At 43.8% G+C, this 14,479-nt stretch overlaps 1 protein-coding gene across 6 annotated transcripts in view; it reads right to left on the bottom strand.

The window, feature by feature from the left end:
• The window catches only part of ZFPM2 (zinc finger protein, FOG family member 2), a 439,542-nt gene that overhangs the window by 351,330 nt on the left and 73,733 nt on the right, over nt 1-14,479 (bottom strand). The gene's annotated exons all lie outside the window — the stretch shown is intronic.

The raw sequence follows: 14,479 nt of genomic DNA on the forward strand, positions 1-14,479 counted from the left end.
TATAGGAAACACTAGCTAGCCAAGCAACCTAGCACTACCATTAGGCTTGTTTTGGACCTGGCTAAATACAGTTGTGATGGAGATTAGGGAAGAGGCTCCTGGATTCCTTTTCTCCTCTTTGGATGTCTCTCTGTGGGAGTACTAAATTGTTGCCTTATTGTGAGCTCTTCAGGGCAAGGATTGTACCCTATATGCCTGTAAAGTGCCATGAACACCTGTGCTGTTAAATAATATTATTTTTAAAGATACACCAGGGCAGTGGCACTGGAACCTATTTTACAGTCTCTATCCTATTCAGGAATGATTACTTCCAGAAATCAAGGTCAGCTGAATTTATAATGCAGAGTCAATCCTTTCCTCTGTACTAAGATGCACAAAGGATTGCCAGATGTAGGATTGCTAACTTCCTACTGACACAAAACCGAACACCCTTGCCCAGCCCCTCCTCCGAGGTCCCTCCCCCCCGCTCACTCCATCCCCTCTCCCTCTGTTGCTCGCTCTCCCCACCCTTACTCACTTTCTCATTTTCACCGAGCTGGTTTAGATGGTTGGGGTACGGCAGCAGGTGAGGACTCTGGCTGGGGGTACAGGCTCTGGGGTGGGGCCAGAAATGAGGAGTTCACAGTGCGGGAGGGGGCTCCGGGCTGAGGCAGTGGGTTGGGATGCGGGAGGGGGTGAGGGCTCCAGCTGGGCCAGGGATGAGGGGTTTGGGGTGGAGCAGTGGGCTCTGCGCTGGGGGGTGGAGCTGAGGGGTTCAGAGTATGGGAGGGGCCCCACGCTGAGGCAGGGGGTTGCCGTGTGGGAGAGGGTACAGACTCTGGATTGGGGATGTGGGTTCCAGGATGGAGCCAGAAATGAGAGGTTCAGGGTGCAGGAGAGGACTCTGTGCTGGTTGTGGGGGTTGGAGTGGGTGAGGACTCTGGCTCGAGGTGCAGACTCTGGGGTGGGGCTGAGGATGAGGGGTTTGGGGTGTAGGAAGGTGCTCCAGGCTGGAATCGAGTGGTTTGGTGGGCGGGAGGGGGATCACAGCTGGGACAGAGTGTTGGGGCACGAGGGGAGGGGATGAGGGCTCCGGCTGGGGGTGCGGGCTCTGGGTGGGGATGGGGATGAGGAGTTTGGGGTGCAGAAGAGTGCTCTGGGCTGGGATCAAGAGGTTCGGAGGGCAGGAGGGGGATCAGGGCTGGGGCAGGGGATTGGTGCGTGGGAAGGGGTTTGCGGTTCAGGCTCTGGGCAGTGCTTAACTTAAGCAGCTCCCGGAAGCAGTGGCATGTCCCCTCTCTGGCTCCTACACAGAGGCATGGCCACGTGGCTCTGCATGCTTCCCCGTCTGCAGGCACCAGGCACGCAGCTCCCATTGCCCGTGGTTCCCGACAATGGGACTAAGTTCACATAATTGCATTCTAGACAATGGACTAAGTTCACATAATTGCATTCAAAAAAAGGAATGTTGCACAGAGTGTATTAACAATCAAAAGCACAAAACAGAATGTTTGTTATATTGGGCTTCTAGAATTAGAGTCACAGCTCTTTCTTGTGACATTTAAGGGCAAATTGGCCATTTTACTTTAGCAGGCATTATTAGGGTTTCACAGCACTATTTGCAACTTGGTCATGTCCTTTGAAAAACACATAACAGCTATAGTTAGAACATCTGTCTACAATCTAAATATATCTCCAAACTTTCAGCTCCATTTGTCTCTGACACTAAACTGATGATCCATGTTTTGGCCACTTCCAAACTATTATTTACTACTTCTATGATGCTCTTGAGAGGGTTTACACAAATTAAAGTTTGTACAGAACTATATGATCAGGGTTCTTATCCTTACCAAACTTTCAACATACATCTATTTTCCTTGCACTAGCTCTTGCATAAATTGGATAAGAGAAAGGTAAAAAGTGATGAGCAGGACCAGAAAAGCAGGATGAACCTGACTCTGCATTAATGAGACTGCTACTCTACAGCCACCAATAATGGGATTTTCAAAAGCGCCTCAGCAGCTTAGGCACATAGAGACAAATTTTCAAAGGTGTTTAGGCATCTAAAGATGAAGACAGGCACCCAGGGTAGGGTTGCCAGACATCCAGTTTTCGACCGGAACACCCAGTCGAGAAGGGACTCTGGCAGCTCCTATCAGCACCGCTGACCGGGCCGTTAAAAGTCTGGTCAGTGGTGCAGCAGGGGCCAGGGGCTAAGTCAGGTTCCCTGCCTGCTCTAGCTCTGCGCGGCTCCCAGAAGCAACCACCAGGTCCCTGCAGCCCCATGACTTATGAGGCTCGCGACCAATGAGAGCTGCAGGGGTGGCGCCTGCGGGCACGAGGGCAGTGTGCAGAGTCTCCATTGATGCCTATGTATCTAGGGGCTGCAGAGACCTAGTGGCCACTTCCTAGGAACCACGGTAAGTGCCGCCAGGACTCCTCACCCCTCGCACCCTACCCACACCCCAACCCCCTGCCCTAGCCCCCTCCTGCACCCCAAACCCATCCCTGGCCCCACCCCATAGCCCACACCCCCAGCCACAGCCCACACCCCTGGCCTCCCAACCTCCTGCCCCAGCCCGGAGCCCCCTCCTTCACTCCAAACCCCTCATCCCCGGCCCTACCCCAGAGGCCACACCGCCAGCCGGAGCCCTCACCCCTCCCGCACTCCGAACTCTCGGCCCCAGCCCCGAGCCTCCTCCTGTGTCCCAAACCCCTCATTACTGGCCCCACCCCAGAGCCTGCACCCCCAGCCAGAGTCATCACCACCACCACCCCCACATCCCCACCCCCTGGCCCAGCCCAAAGCCCTCTCCCTGAACCCCTTATTTCTGGACCCACCCAGAGCCCGCACCCCCAGCCCAGAGCCCATACTCCCTCCCACACCCCAACCCCCTGCCCCAGCCCAGTGAAAGTGAGTAAGGGTGGGGGAGAGTGAGCGAAAGAGGGAGGGAAGATGGAGCAAGTGGAGGCGGGGCCTCAGGGAAGGGACGGGACGGAGCAGGGCTGTTCAGTTTTGTGCAATTAGAAAGTTGGCAACCCTAACCTAGGGCAGTGTTAAAAAAGTGCTTAAAGAGGTTAGGCACCTAAATACCATAGATTATATTGGAAATTAGGAGCTTAAGTGCTTTTGAAAATCTTCCCAGGCTGCAACCTTCCTCTTTAGGTGCCTAAATACTTTGGAAATATGATCCTCAACTCCCATGACTTCTATGGAGTTAGGAGCCTAACCTGATTAAGCACTTTTGAAAATCCCACATATGTAAGTTATGCCTGCCTAGTAAACTGGAGTAAAGTTTGAAAGGCAAATGTCTAGTTAAATACTTCATTAGGATCAGATTTATGTTTAAGCCCATTTTCTGCCCATGCCCACTTTCTTAATCTATGCACTTGTGAAGTAGGCAGTGTAAACCCAGGGGTTTTGAGACTTGCAGAAGACAAGTTACTTGCACCCAGATGCACCCTCAGTTTACAAACAACTCCACACAACAAACAACCTTATACTCTACACAAGACTTTCATGCCCAAGGCTTAAACAGTTAATAATCAGCACAAGATTCTCTGATAAATAAAACAAAAAAAAAAAGAGACTGCTATTCAGAACATACGGTATTACGTTGTGACATATAAAAAAAACAGACAATACAAATGTTATACCAAAATGTTATGTTACTATGCTCATTAAAAAGCAAGACAATAAAACAACTAACTGACATCAAAAATTAAATTGAGCACACTCTGAAACACTCCCAGTGGGACACAGTGGTGCACAAGAGTGAATTTAAACCAGATTTTGGAAACTGTTAGTGGCCTCCATCTGAGAGACTGAAGGAGCCAGTTCAGCAAATGCTCCCCTAATTCCTAACTTCACAATTTTAATACTGTTCTCTCAACTACTGCCCACCTAGATCACTAGTTTATCCCATTATCTATGTACTCTTATCTGTTGTCAGCAGTCATTGGCTATAGCTAGACAGTGAATGGGTCTTCAGCAGGCACTCAATGTGCAAAGTTGGGTGCAGGAGACAGTCAAAATTGCATTTCCTTGTACTCCTCAATGCAAAGCCTGCTACAAACTATAGCTAATGCAGCTGGATACAATTTTAGAAGGGATCTTCTTAAAGATAAAGAGGTGGCATAAATGAAGGGCTTAGTTCACCTGTGGCTGCCATTATAAAAGCCTACATTTGGGAGCTCAGGAATAAATAGTGCTCACAGGGATCTTGGGATAAATTCATCTGTGTGTTTCTGGGAGCGAGAGAAGGCAGCAGCTTAGGCCTCCTTTATTCAGGGGTTGCCCTAATATAAGCTCCTTCCACAACGGCCCACATGGGACACTGAAGCAGCATGGTGTAAGATTTACCCTATTTCTCTTCCTGCTGCCCTAGAATGCTCCCTGCACTGGGTCCTCCTGAGGGAAGAGAAGGCGTACAGCCAGCAAAGCTGACTCTGTCGTTCCTGTAGAAGGCCTCCTATGCTAGGAATAATTCTGGGAGATGGTTTTATCAACCATTTGCATCAATTTAGACAGTGCAAAAGGGCCATCAGGGAGAGGGAAATATTCTGTTTGCCTATATACATTCCCCAGTAATATTTCCCTTAGATTATATAGTATAATATATTTGATAACATTTAAAGTTGAATTCTATTCTTGTATTATTTTAACAGGGGTTTTTTGTACAAAATAAATATTTGAGCAAAGAACACTGGCAGCAATGAGACTCCCTAATTTACCCCATGCTACACAGGCTACAATTGCTGTCAATATTAGCCCCTTCAGGACAGGCAGCACTGGGGGGGTTTACCTTGCATCTTCTAAATATGTAGCATTATGGTACATGTTATTAAACATTTTTTGTGTCTTAACCTAATCACTCAGAAAACTCAAACATATAGATAATATGTTGGATGACTTTTGGCCAGGAAGGGTTTTTTTTTGTTTTTACAGTCGATATCATTTGGCAAGTACTGCTGTACCAAAGCACTCTTCCCCGGCACCAGCTCAGACAGGAGACAGTGACTAGGTTGGATTCTGTCTTGCATATGCCCAGGTGATTCTTTCAGCATAAAGCTATTTGTGACATTGAGTGCTGCAAAAGGGTGATGGTCATTCTGTATCTGACATCAATAGAGTCTTATGGAGAGCTTACATACCAACCACAAACCTTTACAGAAGATCACAGAAGTTGTGAGTGACAGAGATACTAGTCTTAGCTAATCATCTCTCTCACTCACCTGCTAGAGAAAAATTTGATGCATCCAGGAGCACTTTGAAGCCACTAATGATGTTGCTGCAGCACATTTAATGGACAGCATGTTAGCTACGATGAAAAAGGAACCTCACATCAAGTACATTAAGGGATCAGAGGAATACATACTCATTACTCACTGCAGTTTTACATCCCCAGTTTAAAGACACTTTTCTCTGATGAAGCAAAGGTATCCTAAACTGTTATAGAAAGACTAATGTTTATTCCTATTTATTTAATATTTTCTACCTTTGTAAAGGCAGCTCCAACCCTATCCAAGTGGATGGAGTCCACCTGAGGGTTCTCATGTTTTCCTGAGGGACCCAGGTGTAGGGTCAGATGGGCTAGTAACCTGGCACCCAAACCCAACTGCTATAAAAGACACAAATGAGTTTGCCTCAATTCAACCTGATTTGCAACCTGTAAAAATTAATCTTATAAGAAGGGGGTCTTTTACATATCAGGACATGGAATGTGCTAACCTCGAATAAAGAAGGCTCAAAAGAGCTGCTTCTCAGAGAAATGTCCAGGTAAGGATGTCAATAACTGGCCTCACTGAAACGCACCTTAAAGATGGCAGTGAGGCAAGACTAGACAACTACTATCTTATATGGGCAGGTGCTTCCAATACAAGAAAAGAAGTGGGATTTCTCCTTAAACATTATATCTTTAAATTGATTTTATCATTTACACCAATTTCCAGTCACCTACTTAACGATGAGCTTTAGCATAAGCACAGAATATGGAAAATTATTATTTTCTGTGCTCCAACTAACAAAGCTTCTGAAGAAACAAGGCAGAGTTCTATAATCAACTCTGCTCTCTTCTTTCAATTATCTCGAATCACGGTATTACTGAATAATCACCGAACCAACAAGAGGTGATGCCATTTTAGATTTAGTTTTGGTATGTAGAGAGAACCTAATAGAAAAACTGATTATAAAGAACAACCTTGGTTCATGAGTTTATCCTTCCATTTAGATCATCTGAATTAACAAAAATAGATCTGCAAGGATGGTCCTTGATTTCCAAAGGGCAAACTAAAAAAACTAAGGGAATCAGTTAGGGAAGTGAACTGGCCTGAAGAACAAAAGGATCTGAATGTGGAGGAAGCCTGGAATTCCTTTAAATCAAAATTGCAGAAACTATCTGAAACACCACAAATAAGGGGAAAATAATTTGTAGGGAAGGACTGCAGACCAAACTGGATGAACAAGCATCTCAAACAGGTTAAGATAGGGTGGGCAAACTTTTTGGCCCGAGGGCCACATTGGGGTTGCAAAACTGTACGGAGGGCTGGGTAGGGAAGGCTCTGCCTCCCCAAACAGCCTGGCCCCACCCACATCCAACCTTCCCACCCCCGGACTGCCCTCCTTAGAACTCCTGACCCATCCAACCCCCCTGCTCCTTGTCCCCTGACCGACCCCTCCCGGGACCCCACACTCTCCTTCCTGTCCCTGACTGCCCCGACCCCTATCCACACCCCTGCCCCCTGACAGGCCCCCCGGGACTCCCACACCTATCCAACCCCCCCTGTTTCCCATCCCCTGACCGTGCCCCACCCCCAGAACCTCCACCCCATCCAACCACCCCGACAGGCCCCCCACGACTCCCACACCTATCCAACTGCCCCCTGTTCTCTGTCCCTTGACTGCCCCCCAGGACCCCCTGGCCCCCTTACCATGCCGCTCAGAGCAGCATGTCTGGCAGCTGAGCCGCCCAACCAGAGCCAGAGTCAGACACGCTGCCGCGCTGCCCTGCAGGAGCACACAGCCCCACTGCCCAGAGCGCTGCCTGCATGGCAGCATAGCTGCGGGGGAGGGGGGACAGCGGGGGAGGAGCTGGGGGCTCGCCTCCCCAGTGGGGAGCTCAAGGGCCGGGCAGGACGGTCCCGCAGGCCGGATGTGGCCTGCGGGCCATAGTTTGCCCACCTCTGGGTTAAGAGAAAGCAGAAGCCTACAAGAAACAGAAGAAGGAGTGGATCAGCAAGGAAAGTTCTCTCTTGGAGGTCAGAAAGTGTAAGGAAATAGTGAGAATTGCCAAAAGTCAAGCAGAATTGGACCTTGAAAGAAAATTTAAACCAAAAGTAAAGGTTCTTTATCCATATAAATAAAAAGAAAACTAGGGAAGAAGAATTGGGACCACCAAGCACTGAAGAGGGGTGGAGATTAAAGATAATCCAGATATAGCCCAACACTTAAATACTTTGCCTCGGTTTTTAATAAGGGTAATGAGGAATTTGGGAGCATGACGGGTGGCTAATGGGAGGAAGGATATGGAAGTAGAAATTACCACATCCAAGGTGGAAGCCAAACTCACACAGCTCAATGGGAGAAAACAGAGGGGGCCTGGATAATCTCCATCCAAGAATATTAAAGTAACTGGCACATGAAATTGCAAGCCCAGTAGCAAGGACTTGTAATGAAACCATAAACTCAAGGGTAGAAAACTGAAAATACAGCCCTATAGTTAAGAAAGGAAAATAAAGTGATTGGGAAACTACAGGCCTGTTAGTTTGACCTCTATTGTATGCAAGGTCTTAGAACAAATCTGAAAGAGAGGGTAGTTAAGAATATAGTGGAAAATGGTAACCGGGATAAAATATAACAATGCTTTTACAAAAGACAGATCATGCAAAACCAACCTGAACCCTTCCTTTGAGAAGAATGATTTTCTAGACAAAGAAAATACAGTAGATCTAATCTATCTGTATTACAGTAAAGCATTTGATACAGTTCCACATGGGAAATTATTAGTTAATTGGAGAAGATGAGAATTAATACAAGAATCAAAAAGTGGGTGAGGAACTGGTTAGAGGGGAGACTACAACAGGCATGCTGGAAGGTGAACTGTCAGGCTGGAAGGAAGTTACTAATGGAGTTCCTCCAGGATCAATCTTGGGACTAATTTTATTAAACATTTTCATTAATGACACAAAGTTGGGAGCTATTGCCAATATGGAGGAGGACCGGAATATCATACAAGGAGATCTGGGTAACCTTGAAAACTGGAGTAATAGATATGGGATGAAATTTAATAATGCAAAGTGCAAGGTCATGCACTTAGGGACTAACAACAATAATTTTTGCTACAGCATATGGCTCATCTGCAACTACTATTAACAAATATCTCCAATGGCAGGAGATGGAACACTAGAGAGGTAGGGCTCTGAGTTACTACAGAGAATTATTTCCAAGGTGTCTGGTGGGTAGATCTTGCCCATGTGCTCAGGGTCTAACTGATCACCATATTTGGGGAAAGAAGGTATTTTCCCATATTGGCAGAGACCCTGAGGGTTTTTTGCCTTCCTCTACAACATGGGGCACATGTCACTTGGTCTGAAATAAAGAAAATGGTGGATTCTCTGTCATTTGAAGTCTTTAAATCACATTTTGAGGACTATTACAGGAGTGGTTAAGTGAGGTTCCGTGGCTTGCGGTGTGCAGATCATTCTAGATGATCATGATGGTCCCTTCTGTCCATAAAGTCTGTGAGTCAGTCTCCTCTGCAACTTTAATACTACTGTTGGTAACTCCAGTGAAGCATGGAAAAATGTTATTGGACATATTGTCTTAGATTCCTTAAACCACAATAGCAACTGGCTTTAACAGTTGTGTGTTTCTCATGAGCTTGTTGTTATGATCACCTGGTTTTACAGGAAACTAATTCACTGATTTACCTGGTCGAACAAAGAAGATGATTAATTAAATTCTTGTCATTGGAAATCTTCCATCAGCAACTGCAGAACCTATCAATCTGCCAGTCTCATTAATACCAAACACAAATTAGTCTCTGACAATTTCCATCATAGACTTTAAGGTAAGAAGAGACCACTGGACCAGCTATTCTTTTGTGGCTGCACATACCGTTATTATTTTATCACTCTGGAAATGTACAAGCCGCAAATGAGACTGTTGATAAAGATGTGTTGCCATCCCAGAACTCTTCAATGCCATCATATACTATGTGCTTGACAAGACACCAAGTAAATGTATTTTAGGCATACACCTTGATAAGTATCTCACCAATGTCGGTTTTGTTAACATAGCACTAGTTGTCAAACCAATGAACAAGCTAGCTACAGCACTTAAAACCCTGGAAAGCTCTGTGGCAAAACTTGGCCTTAAAATTCGTTGAGGTTAAACTGTAGCAAAGCAAGACTGACCAGTGCAGCACCTCCTGCTGGTCATCTTGGGAATTAGCTCTTCCAGCCCGGAGCACCCTCTGCAGGCCAGTGTCTCGCCTGCTGCTGGCCCCCGTGTCCCTCCCAGACCCCGGTGCCCCTTTACCTTGGGGTGCTGCCCCCTGGCACTGCCCCCACACTCTGGGTCTCCCCTCCCAGGGGAACCGCCAACCCTCTATCCCCTCCTTGCCTCAGTGGCTATTGTCAGTCACCATCTAACCCCCGTTCACTGGGGCAGACTGCAGTCTGTACACCACTCATCATGGGCAACGGGGTTAGGCAACTCCTCTGCCTAAACCCAGGCTACACCTCTGCAGCCCCAGTACCTCTGTAGGCCTTGCACAAGGCCTGCAGCCTGGGGAGTTACCAGGCTGGAGCTCCCCAGCTCTTCTTGCCTTTCCCCAGCACTGCTCTACTCAGGTACGCTCCTTAGCTCCCAGGCAGCCAGGTCCTTCTCTCTCTACAGCTGGAGAGAGTCTCTTTGAGCTCCTGTCTCACAGCGGTGGCCTGATTGGGGCATGGCCCCAGCTGTGGCTGTTTCCCCAATCAGCCTAGCCTTTTCTCTCAGCCCCGGCCCTTGCCAAGGGCTGGCTTTTAACCCCTGCTGAGCCGGCGCAGAGTGACCACCCTGCTACAAAAACCAAAATCTTTCCAGTCAGAAATTTCAAAACATGCTGAGGTCTCTAGCATCTTGATAGGCAACCACCCTGTTGAGATTGTCAATAATTTTACTAATCTTTGCTCTGTTGTCTATAACATGACAGCAATGAGAAAGAACATTAAAACCACACTGGAAAAGTATAGTCAGAAATGGGGCACCTCATCAAAAAAGTCTTATGTTAGCTGAACACCCTGATAAGTAGAAAGACAAAGCTGAGAATATCTCATGCTATGGTGGTCTGTATTCCAACATATGGGACTAAAACATGGCTCCTCACTGTCTAGATTGAAAAGAAGTTGGACATCCTTCAGATGAAACATCTCCAAATGACTGAAAACAGCAAATGGTGTGAATTCAAGATGAATTAAGAGATCCGTTTTCAAATTAAACAGGCCCCCCTTTCTCAAATAGTTTCCCAATGCTTTCTACGGTGATTTGGTCATCTACTCCAAACGGCCTACAACCAGCAAGAATCGTCTTTGAACTTAACACAATGAAAGCAGGATGGAAAAGATGCCTCCCTCCTCCGTAGAAGACTAGAACATGATGGCTGGTCAGTGTCTGTCATCCTATCTTGTCATATGCCAGATTTGGCTCAGGACTGAACATCATGCAGGGGTATCAATATGTTCGGTAACCTCTCTGTTGTCCAAGCAATACCATGAGAACTAACCTATCTTTGTATGTGGTTGCCGACTACCCTTGCTCTACTTTTGTTTAAAACAGTTTTCATCTCCTCTTTGTCCCTATTAAGCAGCCTCTCATCTCTGTATGTCAATTCTGCAATAAAATGAAGGGACGGAGTGGACACAGATTCTGAACTCAAATTCCAAAATATACCAGCGAACTCACAACTTCTCTCTCAAATTATTATTCCTCTTCCCCTTTCCTCTGCTTCTATATATGTCTCTGCCTCGATGCACTACACAGTGCTGCAGGATAAATGTACCTCACACAGTTCTTCAGTACTGCCCACAGTTGACTCCTCTGCAATATGGAGGTGTGAACTACTGGTCTTTATGTGCGGCACTCCAACTTGATCCAGCTTAGAGTCCAAACTCTAAGTTCATCCTTAACTAAGTGACATAGTTAAGGGAAGAGCTTAAATACAGTAGGAGTTCTGACAGATAGGCACTCTGAGGAACCTCATGCTTAAATAACTGGTAGTTCTAAAGAGACCACAAAAGACAATTAAAATAATGAAATAAATTAGACTCCTTTATCAGTCCTTACCCTAACAGACTCCCACTGAAATCAGTGGCAGTTTGTCTGAGTAAGGAACTCACAATATTGCTAATTAATAAAATAATAGTAATACTCAATACTTACTACCATTTATCACAATAGTGTAAAGGAGTTTGGGGTTGTTGGGTTTTTTTTAATACATTTATAGAGCAAGGCTCAATTTAAACTATTAGTGGCTTTATTTTATCATCAGCCCCAAAACTGGCAGCTTTTCTCTGCAGTTCGGCAAAAAATGTAATACAAGCATGCTGTACTGCGAGTCTCATAGTGATAAAACGTCATTATTTTTCAATATATGCTACTGTGCAGTTATTAATACATTCTGAATTAATACTAATAATTTATTTTAAGAATTGTACTTCACTTAAAGTACATTTGGTGATGCAAAATATTTGCATTTATTATGTTTATTCGCTAATTGTTTCACACTTTGTCTCCTCTCTCCCAATCATTAGTGAGTTTTTTTCCTTCGAGTCAATGGGACTGAATCCATTTATTTCAGATTCGAATTCGGCACACAATGTTTAAAGACCCAATTCTGCAATTCTTAATCCTTTTAGGTAGTACTTATTCACATGAATAGACCTGGTCCAATTGAACTACGAATGAAAAATACATGATGTGAAACTTTGACTAGCACTTAGTATAAAACTGATGTTGATCACTAGCAGCATCAGATGCCCAAAAAAGCCACAGAAGTAGCAGCTTCTCATTAAGTTACCCAACCAATAGGGCAAATTAGAATTTTATACTAGCAGACTTGTTTCCTTATCTGTTTCTTACTCTGTTTTTTGAATGACTAGCTGAGGGTGCATTACCAACAACACATCATGTACTAATTGTGATCATTCCAAAAGAAAAGTCATATTGCTGCATTTCAGTGTCCCAGGTAGGTGTACATTTTTGTTGCTCTACCTTTCCGCTCTCTCAGTGTCATCTTTTTCAGCTCATTTGATTTTCCTCAAATTTCTAACCCCATCTATTTCTAGCAAAGTAAGGAAACCTTACAAAGGAATCATACATATGCTAAACACCCTTGATTTTGCTAAGGAATATCCTGCACTAAGCTGCATACAATTAAACTGTTTTTCTGCTGGGAATCTAGCATCCCTTTCTCCCTTCTGTTCTTCTCAGCACAAGAGATATGAAACTGGCTTTTCGCCTACCCTCCCATTCCCCCTAACATCCCATTTTACATCAAATATAAATGAATCAATCTCATTCCACTATGATCCTTAATATGTGCAAGTTCACTATCTCCACCTACTAATTACAGATATATGTGACATACAGAAAAAATCTTAAACAAAACATTTTCCCACCCTCAAAAATATCAATTTCAAATAATGAATGGAGGCTCAACAGAGGCAATAGTGCCCACATATATCTGATTGTGAGTAACTCTTCGTCCATGTTTGAATCAACCGAGATTTGTATAGTATCCTTATCCCTAACCTACTTTATGACAACCTCAGGATTCTTCCTCTCGTTGCTGATTAGTCTTGCTTGAGCATGCCAATGCTTCTCCATTGATCAGTTGCCAGTATGCACTTACCTTTCACTGCCTCATAACACAAGACACACACATACTTTCTATATATGCAGCAGTTTCACCATGCTGCAAAGCTCAGTGTCTTGCAAACTTGAATTACAAGCACTTCTGCATGCAGCACAATAGCTAAATCACAAATCCAATCCTAAATTAGCAATGAAGAGAAAATGAGAGAAACCCAACAAACTCTATATGTTATTTTTAATACACTTAAGGTAGAAGGAAGAAGCCTTCTGTATTCCCATTTAATTTATTAATATAAAACAATAATACTAATGTATCTTGATCTGAATGAACTAATTATTTTAAAGTCACATACGGATCCTTTTATATTTATATTTTAAACAAAGTATGAAGTTTATATTTCATATTTATAATGAAATGGTTTTCCATATGTATGTAGCCTTCATTTATTTTTAAAAGTTTAGTGTAGTGTTTAACGCTTTAATATTACTTAATAATTTTATAAGGTTCACTGTAATGTTTTACTTTACATCAGACATTATAGTATCTCTATACAGAATAACATTTAGTGATCTGTCCTTATAAAAATAAATTAATATAAATAGTGACAGTTATACTTGTAAATGTCATGTGGAATGATAAAACTGCCTTCTTCCTCCACTTTGATATCACAGAATTAAGGCCAGGTATGTTATGCCAATATTGAATTGCCAATGTAGAATTGACCCTACAATGTATTTTCCTAATACTTTGGCCATTCCTGTTGTAAAGGTCTCAAGGCATTGTGTTTTCATGACTTCACTCAGAAATTATATTATATAATCCAACAGATGTCACTATGAAGTTTTTCCTAGTACTTACCAAATTTCCTTTTCTAAATTTCAACCCATTTTTCCCATGGTTATGCCACTTTAAATAATTTCTCTCCTTTCTCAGTGTTTATTTTAATACATTCCCCATTATTTATCCCTCTAAATATTCACTTTATCAAGATGCAGAGTCCACAGAATATTTAAACAGTCCTCAATAGTCAATTCCAACTGCTCCTCAAACATTGTTGCCTTTGTCTCTGAACTCCCTTCAATTTTTCTGATGATTTCTGGTATTGAGGTGTACAGAAATGAATGTAGCATTCTAGGTGTAGTCATATCAGTCAAAAAAAGAGGGACTGGTTCCTCTGCTCCATACTGGGGAAAAATTTTGTGAAGCATGTATTGTTCATGTCTGCAGCACCACACAATGATTTGGAAAAGCGAGGTGAGAGTCCACGACAGTGAAGTGGAACAAGATCCCTGGGCTTTGGATGGCAGATGACTTGGATGTTATCCATTACAGATACAACAGCCAGCCAACTCCAGCAAGTAGTACTATTAAACACTGTCATTTTTAAGACTGCTTTTGGTAGGAGAGTATAGATTTTAAATGAAAGTGTAAAAGATTATAATAGTATAGTATTAATAATAATGGTCAGCCATTGTTAGTAATACAGAAAGAAACATAAAAAATGGCTTGTAGCACTGCTTGCAATACACAATGTAATATCATCATACTGTACAGGAACAGAAATTATTTTGGAAATAATCAGATTTCCAAGGTGGACATTTTTTATAGACCTGACATTACTATTAAAAAATAGAGTATAAAAC

Source organism: Natator depressus, chromosome 2 (assembly GCF_965152275.1).
Source record: "Natator depressus isolate rNatDep1 chromosome 2, rNatDep2.hap1, whole genome shotgun sequence".
NCBI lineage: Eukaryota > Metazoa > Chordata > Testudines > Cheloniidae > Natator > Natator depressus.